The 14,323-nt window shown below is 40.2% G+C and overlaps 1 long non-coding RNA gene across 25 annotated transcripts; it reads right to left on the reverse strand.

Moving 5' to 3' along the window:
* Window positions 1-6,565: 6,565 nt before the first annotated feature.
* Window positions 6,566-13,191, reverse strand: LOC119290711. Of its 25 annotated transcripts, none has more exons than XR_005142021.1 (8): window positions 12,508-13,190; window positions 10,036-11,212; window positions 9,289-9,962; window positions 8,993-9,215; window positions 8,396-8,493; window positions 8,060-8,140; window positions 7,346-7,422; window positions 6,566-6,751 (listed from the first exon to the last, which is right to left on the reverse strand). It is a non-coding gene; the product is annotated as an uncharacterized LOC119290711 (long non-coding RNA). The 25 variants fall into 25 exon arrangements; XR_005142020.1 differs by lacking the exon at window positions 6,566-6,751 and adding an exon at window positions 6,776-7,241 and having other exon boundaries at window positions 12,508-13,189; XR_005142023.1 differs by lacking the exon at window positions 7,346-7,422 and having other exon boundaries at window positions 12,508-13,189.
* Between the last annotated feature and the right edge of the window lie 1,132 nt (window positions 13,192-14,323).

Raw genomic sequence — 14,323 nt, forward strand, 5'->3', positions numbered from 1 at the left:
CTAAGTTGAATGATATAGCCACCCTGTTTACTCATGATGAGGAGTCTCACTATTTAAATATCCTTAAGATATTTCCGTTCTCATTAAAGGGTGATGCTAAGACTTGGTATAATTCTCTTGCTCCTGGTTGTGTGCGTAGTCCACAGGATATGATTTATTACTTCTCTGCTAAATATTTCCCTGCTCATAATAAACAAGTTGCCTTGCGGGAAATATATAATTTTGTGCAAATTAAAGAAGAGAGTCTCCCACAAGCTTGGGGGAGGCTTCTCCGGTTACTTAATGCTTTGCCTGATCATCCTCTTAAGAAAAATGAAATACTTGATATCTTTTATAATGGACTAACCGATGCTTCCAAGGACTACTTGGATAGTTGTGCTGGTTGTGTTTTCAGGGAAAGAATAGTCGACGAAGCTGAAATACTATTGAACAATATGTTGACTAATGAAAATAATTGGAGTCTTCCCGAGCCAGTTCCTGAGGCAATTCCTGAACCAATTGAGCCAACTCCTGAGCCTATTCCTAAACCCACTCCAAAAAAGAGAGGTGTTTTATTTCTCAGTCCTGAAGATATGCAAGAGGCTAAGAAATCAATAAAAGAAAAAGGTATTAAAGCTGAAGATGTTAAGAATTTACCTCCTATTGAAGAAATACATGGTCTTAATATACCACCTGAAGAACTACATTGTCTTGATAACCCGACACAGGTAGTAAAGGTAATTTGTCTCTATAGATATGATAAAGTTGAAATACCCTCTACTAAATTTCATAGCCCGTGCTTAGATGAATTTGATGACTTTATGGCTAGACAAGAAAGTTTTAATGCTTATGTTGGTAGAGAGTTAAAGAATAATGCTTTCGAGATAGGACACGTAAGTGATAATCTGGCTAGAGTTAAAGATGAACTTCACCATGTTAGCAAATATGCTTCTATGGTTGCTACTCAAGCTGAGCAAGTACTTAAAGCTCAAAATGATTTGCTTGATGAATTAAATAATAAAAATGACTTTGCTGTTAGAGTGGCTACTAGAACTGGTAGAATGACTCAGAAACCTTTGTATCCTGAAGGCCACCCTAAGAGAATCGAGAAAGATTCTTAGAGAAACAATTTAGAGGCACCTAGTTCTTCTAAAAAGAAGAAAAAGAAAGACGATAGGACTTTGCGTGCTTCTAGTGAACCTACTGTAGACACACCTGAGAATCCCAATGATATTTCTATTTCTGATGCTGAAACTCAATCAGGTGATGAACATGAACCTAGTGATAATGTTAATGATAATGTTCATGTTGATGCTCAACCTAGCAAAAACAATGATGTTGAGATTGAACCTGCTATTGATCTTGATAACCCACAATCAAAGAATCAATGTTATGATAAGCGAGATTTTGTTGCTAGGAAGCACGGTAAAGAAAGAGAGCCATGGGTTCAGAAACCCATGCCCTTTCCTCCTAAACCATCCAAGTCAAAGGATGATGAGGATTTTGAGCGCTTTGCTGAAATGATTAGACCTATTTTCTTACGTATGCGCTTAACTGATATGTTGAAAGTAAATCCTTATGCTAAGTATATGAAGGATATCACAAATAAAAGAAAGATATTGGAAGCTGAAATTTCCACCATGCTTGCTAATTATACTTTTAAGGGTGGAATACCAAAGAAACTTGGAGATCCGGGTGTTCCAACTATACCATGCTCCATTAAAAGAAATTATGTTAGAACTGCTTTATGTGATCTTGGAGCCGGTGTTAGTGTTATGCCTCTCTCTTTATATCGTAGACCTGAATTGAATAAGTTGACACCTACTGAAATATCTTTGCAAATGGCTGATAAATCAACTGTTATACCTGTCGGTGTTTGTGAGGATGTGTCTGTTGTGGTTGCAAATGTCACTATCTTAACGGACTTTGTTATTCTTGATATTCCCGAGGACGATAGTATGTCTATTATCCTTGGTAGACCTTTTCTTAACACTGCAGGGGCTGTTATTGATTACAACAAAGGCAATGTCACTTTTCATGTTAATGGTAATGAGCATGCGGTACACTTTCCGAGGAAACAATCTCAAGTTCATAGTATCAATTCTATTGAAAAAGTTCCAACTATCATTTTTGGAGGTTTTGAATTTCCTCTTCCTAATGTCAAGAAAAAGTATGATATTCTTATTATTGGGGATTTTCATATCCCTGTTGAGGTAACTTAGTGTTATTTGAAATTTCTCCGGTTCTGTGTTATTCAGAATGAGTTTGTTAACAAGACTTGATCAACCTTGTTAGTGGGTTCATTTTGATGATCACGAGATGGATGAAACTAGAAGGCACAACCTTCTATACCCTCTTTTTACTTTCTGTTATTTAGAATAAATAAAGCAAAAGTAGTATTATCTATCTGTTTTCTGAATTATCCGTGCATTAAAAAATAGTCCGAAAATAAAAGTGCTCCAAATGCCCTGCAAATTTAGTATGATTTTTTCTGGAATATTTGAGGATTTTAGGCACTGAAAACACTGCATGAGGGGCAAGCACCAGGTCACAAGAGAGGAGCCCCCCCTGTAGGGCGCACCCCCCTGTCTCGTGGGCCCCTGGTGGCTCGCCTCCACTTATGCCAGCACCCACACACTTCATCTTCTACCCAAAAAAATCCCCATCCAGCTCAAGCACGAGTTCTAGCTCGTTTTGCTGCGATTTTCGATCTCTTAGCTCAAAGCTCCATTCACAAAACTGCTTTGGGAGATTGTTGCTTGGTATGTGACTCCTCCATTGGTCCAATTAGTTTTTGTTCTAGTGCTTTATTCATTACAAATTTTTGCTGCTTAGGTGACCATGTTCTTGAGCTTGCATGTCAAATTTTTTAGGTCCCAAGCAATTCCAATGCATGATATAGGCTCTAGGCACTTGTAGGAGTAGTTGTTATCAATCTTGTTTAGTTTTATCCACTTTTATTTTGAAGTTACTAAAATTTCCGAAATTTTCAGAAAAGAAATATGCTTAGTAGAATGTACCAAGGTGGTTCCTCGGCAAAGAAAGGGCCAAGGATTGCTATACGTGAGCAAGATGTTAAACTGTCAAGGGACGCGAATGTACGGGCTTGTGAGTGGCCATCTGATGATTTTATGGTCGAAGGAGGCTTCAAGGAGGAATTTGACGCGTATGTGCGTAATGCCGAGCTGGAGGACTTCTTACAAGATAAGTGTCCTCAATATTATCAATTGACTGATTCCTTTGTGCGGAGGTTCGAATATATTTCTGCGCGTAATTCTCCTAGTGTCATGTTTGATATTTATGATACATCTTATACCATGGATTTAGAGGATTTCACGACTGCTTGCAAACTCCCGCAGTGGGGTAATATTAATGATCCTCCCAAATCTGAATTTAGATATTTTCTTACTAGTATTACTGTGGGAGAATCTAGGGACATAACACAAGCTACCATAGGGAGCATTCATTTTCCTGCTATACATTATTTTGCTCTCTTTATTGGTAGATGCATTAACGGTAAGGACGAGGCATGTCACATGTGTGTCCCTGATCTTTGTGTCCTCAAGAGTGTTGTGTCAGGTTATAAAAGTTATAACTTGGGGGCAATAGTTGCATGTAGGTTGCAGAATAATAGTAGAAGGGGTAATTTCTTTGAAGGAATTTATGCAACCCGTGTGGCTAATTTTTTTAATATAGCTCCACGAGAGGGGGATATGATTGTACCTCCTATTTATTTGGATAAAGAAGCTATGTTTGATCATCATTTTCTTGAGAGGAATGGAAAATTCCTCCATTATAGACTAATCTATGACAGGCGCAATGTCGTCCCTGTTACTCTTCCTGCCCCCTACCTTTTTGATTATCAGGCAAAAGGAAGATATGTTGTCACCAGGGAAGAAGCAACAGAATATGAGAGGGGAATGGAAGCAGCTCGCCAACACGCTGCTGCTCAGGAGGCTGTTGCCTCTGCATCTCAGTACAACCCCAGTTTTACTTATGGATATCAGCCAGGCGGTCCTTGGTACTAGACCAATTTAGGCCAAAAGCCTAAGCTTGGGGGAGTACGTATTTCTCACCGACTTTACATTCATGTTCACACACTAGTCGTCGGTGCTCATACTCTTTCATTGTATTATCCATGTTAGTTTAAATTTCTTTTTCTAGTTTTCTTCTTATGTGTTTGATAAACCTTGAGAAAAATCAAAAAAAATTAGTTAGTTTAAATTCTATGCTTGTAGTAGAATTAAAATGAAAACCCAAAAAGATTTCTAGTTCTTCTTCTTACTTGTTGGGAGCTTTCCCGTGTAAATAGTTTTATTTTTCTTTTCTTTCCTTTGGGGGTCGACAAGACCATATTGAAAATGCTTAGTGGCTCTTATATGCATGATTGTCTATTTAACTTAGAGCTCATATTACTCTGTCTTCTCTCTTGAGTTGAATGCTTGCAGATTCCAGCTTAGTCCAATGCACGTGCACTCTTATTATTATACACATCGTTCGGTCGTGCAAGTGAAAGGCAATAATGACGATATATGATGGACTTATTGGGATGAGAAAAGCTAGTATGAACTCGACCTCTCTTGTTTTTGTAAATATGATGATTCATCGTTCCTGAGTCAGCTATTATGAAGTAAACATATTTGCAATGACATTTAGAGATTATAGTTGCTTGTGCCATGCTTGATTAGCTATGAATTATAATGGTTTACCTTGAGTGCCAACATGCTATTAGAATGATTATGATGTGGTATGATGGGATGGTATCCTCCTTTGAATGTATTAAGTGACTCGACTTGGCACATGTTCACGCATGTAGTTGAATCAAATCAACATAGCCTTCATGATATTTATGTTCATGGTGGATTATATCCTACTCATGCTTGTACTCGGGGTGAGTTAATTTTAATGCATGCTTACGACTGTTGTTGCTCTCTCAGTTGGTCGTTTTTCAGTCTTTTGCTAGCCTTCACCTGTACTAAGCGGGAATACTGCTTGTGCATCCAAACTCCTTAAACCCCAAAGTTGTTCCATATGAGTCCACTATACCTACCAATATGCGGTATTTACCTGCCGTTCCAAGTAAATTTGTTTGTGCCAAACTCCAAACCTTCAAATGAAATTCTGTTTTGTATGCTCGAGCAGCTCATGTTACAACTAGGGCTGCCTATATCTTCCATGCTAGGTGGGCTATTCTCAAGAGGAGTGGACTCTGCTCCTCGTTCACGAGAAAGGGCTGGTAACCGGGATGCCCAGTCCCATGATCCAAAACGATCAAAGCAAATCAAAATAATTAAACAAAACTCCCCCAGTGTTGTTGTATGTTGGAGGCACTCGTTGTTTCGAGCAAGCCATGGATTGATGCTTGTTGGTGGTTGGGGGAGTATAAACCTTTACCATTCTATTTGGGAACTGCCTATAATGCATGTAGTATGGAAGATACAACCATCTCATAGTTGTTGCGTTGACAGCAAAAGTATGCCGCTCAAAATGTTATTCAATCTCTATTTTAAAATCGTGCTCTGGCACCTCTACAAATCCCTGCTTCCCTCTGCGAAGGGCCTATCTATTTACTTTTTATGTTGAGTCATCATCCTTATTATTAAAAGCACCCGCTAGAGAGCACACTGTCATTTGCATTCATTATTATTGGTTTATATTGGGTATGACTTGACTGGATCTCTTTTACCATGAATTACAATGTTTAATCAGTCCTTAATCTTTAAAGGTGCTCTGCATTTATGTTTTGCGATCTCAGAAAGGGCTAGCGAGATACATTTTGTTATATCATGTTATGATTATTTTGAGAAAGTGTTGACATACGAGTTTTATTATTACTAGTTGACCCGTTGCGCCAAATGGCGCAGAGACCTACTGAAGACATGTTGTTGATGAAAATAGTTTCATGATGCAAGAACCTTCAACTAAATCATGCTATTTTTTAAACATGTTTATTACGTTGTTAAATAATAGCATGGGAAAAGGGAAACTTTGCATAATATGAATATGCTCAGTTTGAAAATATGGGAACTATGATGAGAGAATAAAGTTGGCATGGTTGTATTTTTTAGCAAGTTTGGAAACATGGTTATCATGATGGAAAACCTGGCCATGCATATTTTTCCTGCAAAAAAGGAGGGAAAGCATAAGAAACCTAAGAAAAAAATATGTCTTTGTTGTGCATATACAGAGCTATAGGGATCACGAGGTATTAGGATAACCCATATGTTATTTAGCCCAACTCACGTAGAGCGATGCTTGTGGCCCATGAGGAGGTGAATAAGAAGCGGTGGGGGCGGAGCGAGCAAAGACTGTCTATCCCCTTCCTTTCTTTCTCGGTTCGTCGGCTGGGTAACAAATAGCACAGAGACCCACTAAATCCATGTTCAGCATGAAAAGAAATTTCATGTTTTAGTTGTTTTAGTAGCGGGCAAGCATATATGATAACAAATTTAAACCCCTTTAATAAAAAAAATAGAGACTTGTCATCTACAATGAGATATACCTACACATTTTAATTTGGTAGTAGAGTCCCATTTCAAGACCATGTCATGTTGAAAAAATGTGTATTTTTTTCAGTAATCTCCCGTTGCGCCAAATTGCGAACATACCCACACCATACGTGCTTTGAAAATATTCCATTTATCAGTATCGAGGTTACTATTCTAACCACTATATAAACAAAATGAACGGGGGCTTGTATAAGGGTAACCAAAGTTCAAAAGAAAAAATTGTTGTATGTGTTGTTTTTCCGATGATTTGGGTCTTGGAACACCTGAAATAGGCAAGCACAGTATTGCAAGTACGAAAATGTGAAACATTGCTAATAACTTGCCTCATATACATGATAGTTTTAGGTCATACAAGCAGTGGGGAAAAGAAAAGCAGTCTATATGTGATGAAGCAAGCCTAAGTCAAATAGGTAATGCCCATACAACCAAGTTCATTACAATGGATGGATTTCAGTCCTAAAACTGGAAAGTATATATGCATAACAGATGTGAATCGTAGAACGTGGTTTATACAACTTCATGAATATACTTAATATCCTGGCAGCACCATATCCATACTACTTGAGGAAGTAAATAATCAAATGACAATCACACAGGAGTTGTCGTTTCCACTTTACAATCCGAACAAAACTATATAGCTGATCTCCAGGTAATTACATGACACGACAACGGCTTCGACAAATATCCATCTTTTATGGCATAAACACATATATATTGATTACAGTCAGTAATGAGAAGTGATGGTAGCTCACTCTATAACATCGTCCACACCAGGAAAATATGGTAAAGCAGTCAGATCCCACAACAAATATGATATGAAAATCTTGGAAAGAGAACTATCTAGAGAACAAACTTACATGTAAAGATGTGTTATGGCCTATGAAAATGGAATAGTGTTATGTCACACTATTTGGCTATTGCTATAGAAAAGTTGCTGCAACAATAAAAAGAAAAACTAAAAAATTGTGCTTATGCGCAGTATAATGCCTGGTCATCAATATTTTGCATCAAATCTCAGCAAATGCTCTAAATACATATATCAGGAACTTCTTGTAATACTCTAGTAACATAATCTAAATTAGCCGATGTGGAATCCTTCAGAACTAATCAGCCGACATAAAGCCGGTGAAATCAACAACATAACAGAACAATAATTAAATGCTTAGTCATTTGATTAGTATGCCACACTACATGCCGGTGACAATCACCATATTTTATTTACATATCTAAAGCCATCGGCGCCTGACATTATCAAACTATAATAATCAGTATGCCACACTACACATTTATTTAACTTGCAATAAAACTTCAACAAACATATCAACTAATGGTAACTGGTGTATGCCATGCAGAGAAAATTGCACTCTGGCAGAGCAACGACATGCTAGAAGCTGACAAAAGTATTACAGATTGACAATAAATAATAGATAGCTCCATCAATACCCATCGTTGTTGGGACTATCAAATTAAAATTCCATATCTATTAGAAAACTGACAAAGCTTGAGGGCCTCATAAATACGAAGAAACATCATGTGCAGAGGGGCCATACATACTGATTAAGAAAACTCACTTTTTAGCAACCAGACTCCCTTCATTCAACAAAGGAGAGGTGGGGGCATGGTCATGGGATTTGGGCTCAGGAGCAGTAGGGCTGAAAATAGAGAAACCATACACATCATAACGATGATGTACTTCGACAGCCATGCACATGACGGATAGTGTAAAGCTATCTATCGCCAGAACTACATTTAAGTAAGATCATGAAACTAAAATCTGCTATGCCATTACCTACACAACCTTTGTATATGTTATCAGATTAACATGTATGGAGACAACAGAATATACCAGGGGATAATTAAGTAACACCAGGAAAACTATTACCAAGGTAATGGGGTTCATAACATACCTGAATGGTGCTATGGGCAAAAATCTATTGTCTACTTCTCTTGAAGCTAACATCTACCCTTTCCCAAGGAATTCTATTCAGGCTTTTGAGCGTTACTTCTGAAATAGGGGACAAATCAATTCAGTTAGAAAAAAATATCGTCTTAATCATCCAGGAGAAATGGAAGTATGGAACGGTATTGGATATAATACAAAACACACTAAATAACAACAAAATTTTAGCTCCAATGCAAACATGAACCAGCGTAAAGTCTTCATCATTAGAAACTTGGCATCTATGGTTTCTGCTAGTTTATCAAGTCCTTGGACAATAAACAACACATCATCATGGAAAGCATCTATGATCTCTATGTAAACACACTAATTTCTATGTGAACACACCAGGTTATAGAAATTAGAAAGTATAATTAAGTAAGAGCAGCATATACGATCTATAATAATGCAAAGCACATTACCTCCATAGTCTAGATTTATTAGTTCAAAGTTCAATCTCAGGAAAATTCAAGTTTTTTTATACACGCCAGTATTGTACTTGACTGTATATCGATCTACATCAACTCTTGGAAGGGCAAAATCTCCGATTATAAAGGAATCATACTTGTTCTAGAGGCAACATTTGAGGACTGATACCTCCCTTATGTTCCATTTGAGCAATAGTGCACGCAATTCTTAGTTCCCTTATCATCGCATCCAAGAAAAGGCAAGTCAAACAAGAAACTGGAAAATGTCGGTAAATGGCAAATTTAAGATTATCACTTCAGAGTCTTCCTGCCAAGATTTGCTGCAAGAAAAACGCCATCAGACTTCAACACCAACCTACACTGCCAATTACCATAGTTCAGATTTTTAGCGCTTGATAACCTAATCTTTCAGTGTTTAAAATAAAAGACTTACATGTATCATTGCTCGAGGTAGATCATCTGTCCAATGAAGCCCAAGACACCTCATTATTAAATCCTGGGAGCTTCAGAAACCAAGGGGAATAACACAGGATGGGGCTCATCCACCTGAGCTGAAATCACAAAATCGGTAAGGCACAGAGATTACAGAAATAATATACGCCCGCAAGTCTATTGATGCGATAAGATTGAAAGTAAGCACCCATTTTTAGCACAACAAAAGAAACAGGGGCAGCATGTAATTAAAAAGTATAATTAAGTAAGAGCAGCATATACGATCTATAATAATGCAAAGCACATTACCTCCATAGTCTAGATTTATTAGTTCAAAGTTCAATCCCAGGAAAATTCAAGTTTTTTTATACACGCCAGTATTGTATTTGACTGTATATCGATCTACATCAACTCCTGGAAGGGCAAAATCTCAGATTATAAAGGAATCATACTTGTTCTAAAGGCAACATTCGAGGACGGATGCCTCCCTTATGTTCCATTTGAGCAATAGTGCACGCAATTCTTAGTTCCCTTATCATCGCATCCAAGAAAAGGCAAGTCAAACAAGAAACTGGAAAATGTCGGTAAATGGCAAATTTAAGATTATCACTTCAGAGTCTTCCCGCCAAGATTTGCTGCAAGAAAAACGCCATGAGGCTTCAACGCCAACCTACACTGCCAATTACTATAGTTCAGATTTTTAGCGCTAGATAACCTAATCTTTCAGTGTTTAAAATAAAAGACTTACCTGCATCATTGCTCGAGGTAGATCATTTGTCCAATGAAGCCCAAGACAATTCATTATTAAATCCTGGGAGCTTCAGAAACCAAGGGGAATAACACAGGACGGGGCTCATCCACCTGAGCTGAAATCACAAAACCAGTAAGGCATAGAGATTACAGAAATACTATACGCCCGGAAGTCTATTGATGTAATAAGATTGAAAGTAAGCACACATTTTTAGCAGAGCAAAAGAAACAGGGGCAGCATGTAGTATAGCTGACAAATTGCAATAGAAAACACCATTACCCGATAGCGTGATCATCTGCACTTTCAAAAGTTTGGGCAGAAGTCACGGCTAAAAGGCGTATTAATTAAGTTGAATATGCCAATTAAATAGGGCAACACATTCAGTTCTCAACCATTCTAGGTATCTCGGATGCACACACAAAATCTATAGCACACATCCTTCCCACACGCAAACACGAAATATAAGCAGCACGAGGCAAATCAAAACACGACAGGCGGCTAATTCCGAAACAATAAAACGAGCAGTGAACCAACCACCATGACAGTAAGTAGGAAAGAGCAAACCTTGAGCAGGAGAACAAGAAACAACGTCGCTGCAGGATCTTCTGTCCCCATCTCATCTCGAACTCACTTCCTCTTAGATCATTACCTTGGGAAGCTCGTGTTGACGGCGTATTGAAGATGTCTTCCAGCCAACAATGACTGAACTTTTACTCAAGGCCATAAAATAAAGTGTTTTAAATTCTGAATTGGTAAATAGATAACCAATATGTTCATATTGATCTGCTAAGTACAAATATTCATGGCACAAGGATACAATCGCCACAAACATTTGAGTAAGCAACATAGGGCTTGAAAGAACGAAGAGCTGATTTGCACGTAGAAACAAAGTATAAGATGCTCTGTTTGACACTATTTGATAGTGATAAAAGGGAAGGGTTTGCGAACACACAACCATGGCATATTGGCATACCTCATCAATGAATCAGGGGCCAAGGGGAGGAGGCCGCACAGAGAGAGTAAGAGAGAGATTGGGTGAAGCTCACCTCAGTGTTGGCGGCAGACACGGTCGCCGTCGCTCCTCGTGTGCGCATCTCCCCAATCCGCGCCCCTGGCCTTGACCACCGCGCCCGCTGCCTGCCAAGCCTGCCGCGCCCGCTGCCCTCCGAGCCTGCTGCACCATGTGTGGCGTATATATAAGACGTTCATCACATTCAGAATCTAACTGGATTCATCCATTTAATCAAGTAGCAGAGGGAGATGAATCGCATAGATACCCTCTGCAAAAATCTAACTCGTTACACATATGATATGCTCTGCAAAAATCTAAGCCATTCATACATATGCTCTGAAAAATCTAACTGGACGCATGCATCCAACAAAAACGAAGGAGGACAGAAACGGAATGCTCACTGCATACATACATACATACGTGTATTAGTTGACCTGTACAATATAGACAGTTCCACTGATGGTCTAAGTTGGGTACAAGTATATGTGCAAGGGAGGTGATATGCCACACCATGAGGTTTCATTTTACTGAACAATCCATAAGTAATATAATAGAGAAGTTCATATTAGCCATGACTAAACCAATGGAGAAATCTACAGCCCAGGCATTGATCCTGCTATTTTTTCACACTTAATTCACTTCACTTTTGCAATCTCCCACAACAAGGCCATGAACAGGAATCACACAAGGAAAATCAGCCCCAAATCATATAAGCTAATGGAGAAATCTACCATTGTTTTGCCAACAAAATCAGAATCTACACCCAAAATCAGAAGACTACCATAGGCATATTCCTTGTCAAACTGAGAAGAAAATTACGGAGACACATACGAGGCATCCCTGGCCTCCCGCTCCAGATCGGGAATGTAGTTTCAAGGGGAAACAACAAAATATAACCAGGGGCTAATTAAGTAACGCCAAGGAAAACTATTACCATATCACAAACAGTGGCAATCTGACAACCAAAGCACAAGGTTGCCGATGGAAAGGCGCACTTACAGAGAGTCCATAAACAAGATAGCAAGCAGAACACATAACATAAAACAGAGGCGTAATTCTCCTTTGTATTTTGATGTATATGCTTGTTTAGGGCAAACCATTTATCTAGCAGAGGGAGATGAATCGCATAGATACCCTCTGCAAAAATCTAACTCGTTACACATATGATATGCTCTGCAAAAATCTAAGCCGTTCATACATATGCTCTGAAAAATCTAACTGGACGCATGCATCCAACAAAAACGAAGGAGGACAGAAACGAAATGCTCACTGCATACATACATACATACACATACAACAATAAGAAAGAATACCACAACATATACACATACAGTAGCAGCTATCACCATGCATATATCACCATTCACCAGGAGGGAAAAAACGAAGACTGAACACACATCAGCCATATATCAAGCTATCGCCATAGAAAGACAGTGAACAGACAGTCAGACACATACAGCATCAGGTATCACCACTGAAATTATCTTGGGAGCTAAGCAGCGAGTTGGACGAGGCAGAAGCGGGCTGTACGGAGGGGCCGAGGCCCGAGGGGGGCTGGGGGCCTTGCCGCCTGGGCGGAGACGCAGAGGCCGGAGGAGGGGTCAGCAGCGTCCACAGACGAGGAAGGGAGGGAACTGGTGGAAGTAGTGACGAGGGAGGGAGGAGGGGGGATAAGAAGGTGCACGCGCTACGACGCTGCGAGGAGGAGGAGGCGCCGTCAGGTTGGGAAGCCCTCCTGACCACCCCAACTTGAAGACCCGCACTCCCGTGTTCTTCGACGGCGGTGACATGCGCGCGAGCGATGGGAAGGCGAGGAGGAGAAAGAGGCGAGGTGGTGGAGGAGGAGCAGTAGGCGGCGGGGCTCCTAGGCCGAAGGCCACGGCGACGAGGGAGGAGAGCGAGGGAGCGAGGCGGCGGACGAGGGAAGGAGGAGGAGGGACCAGTGAGGGGCGCGGGGGATGTGGATTGGGGCTAGGGTTGGCTAGCCCAATGGGCTCTGCGGGCAGGAGGGAGGAATCGCAGGCGGCGGCGAGGCTCCGGGGCGGAGGCCGTGGCGAGGCGAGGAGGAGGGATGGAGGAGGTGGGCGAGGCTGTGGGGATCGAGGGGAGACGGGGCTAGGGTTTGGGTGGTGGCTGGTGCGGGATACGGGGCGCGGATTGGGCAAAATCTCATGCACGCGGCCACCGCCAACCCAGCCAACAAGCGCGCGAGACGAGCCCACTCATCATTGGCCAGTCAAAACGATCGTGAAGTGAAAAATCTGTTACAGCGAGGTGAAGATCCGACGGCCAGGACAAGACAGAAGGGCAGATCCGATGGCCCACGAAGGCCCAATCGGAGGAGCCTCCTGGAGGTGAGTTGGCTAGCCTCTTTTTTGTTTTAAACTAGTTGACCCGTTGCGCCAAATGGCACAGAGACCCGCTAAAGCCATGTTGTCGATGAAAATATTTTCATTTTGCAAAGGCATATTCGATATTGGTAGTAGAAAGCCCATGTGTTAAACCATGTTATATTAAAAATATGTTTATTACGCTGCGAAATCCAAGTTTGAAATAAAAATTGTATAACATGACATACCAGCTAAGGAAACATTGTTTTAGTTGAAAATATGCTTATCACCATGAGAAATCTAAGTTTGAAAGAAAACATATTTGTATAAGATATATAGACAAGTTAAGGATGTCGCCCCTCCGTCTCAAAATAAGTGACTCAACTTTGTACTAACTTTGTTGGGACGGTCGGAGTATTTTTTTAACACGTGGGAGTATTTTTTTAGCCGTGTTTGCACCAAACTTTTATTTCCATGTGCATAAAAAAAGAAACCTCTTTGTGTTGTGCATATGGAGGCATATGTATTTGAAAGGCCGATATGCTACCTAGCCCAGCCCATGAAAAAAGTCATGGTGACCTGTTGCGCCAAATGGTGCAGAGGTCCGCTGAAAACAAATTTAACCCCCTTTAATATAAAAATAGTGGCTTGTTGTCTACAATGAGATACACATACATTTTAATTTGGTAGTATAGAGTCCCATTACAGCCAAATTGAAAGTACACTCATAAAACATGGTAGGTCAGGCTGATAGTAACCATACTATACTATATATACCATCAATCCATGTCCAAGCCCTGCTGGCACAAGAATCTCCAAACTCCTTGTCATATAGGATAGACAAAAGGTGCTTCAGGAAAAAGACCATGGAACATAAGACCGTAAGGGCCGACAAGAGCCGTAGGCAATCCTAAGCGGGAGTCATAGGAATATGTACACCAAC

The sequence above is a fragment of the Triticum dicoccoides genome, chromosome 4B, assembly GCF_002162155.2.
Source record: "Triticum dicoccoides isolate Atlit2015 ecotype Zavitan chromosome 4B, WEW_v2.0, whole genome shotgun sequence".
In the NCBI taxonomy this organism is placed as follows: domain Eukaryota; kingdom Viridiplantae; phylum Streptophyta; class Magnoliopsida; order Poales; family Poaceae; genus Triticum; species Triticum dicoccoides.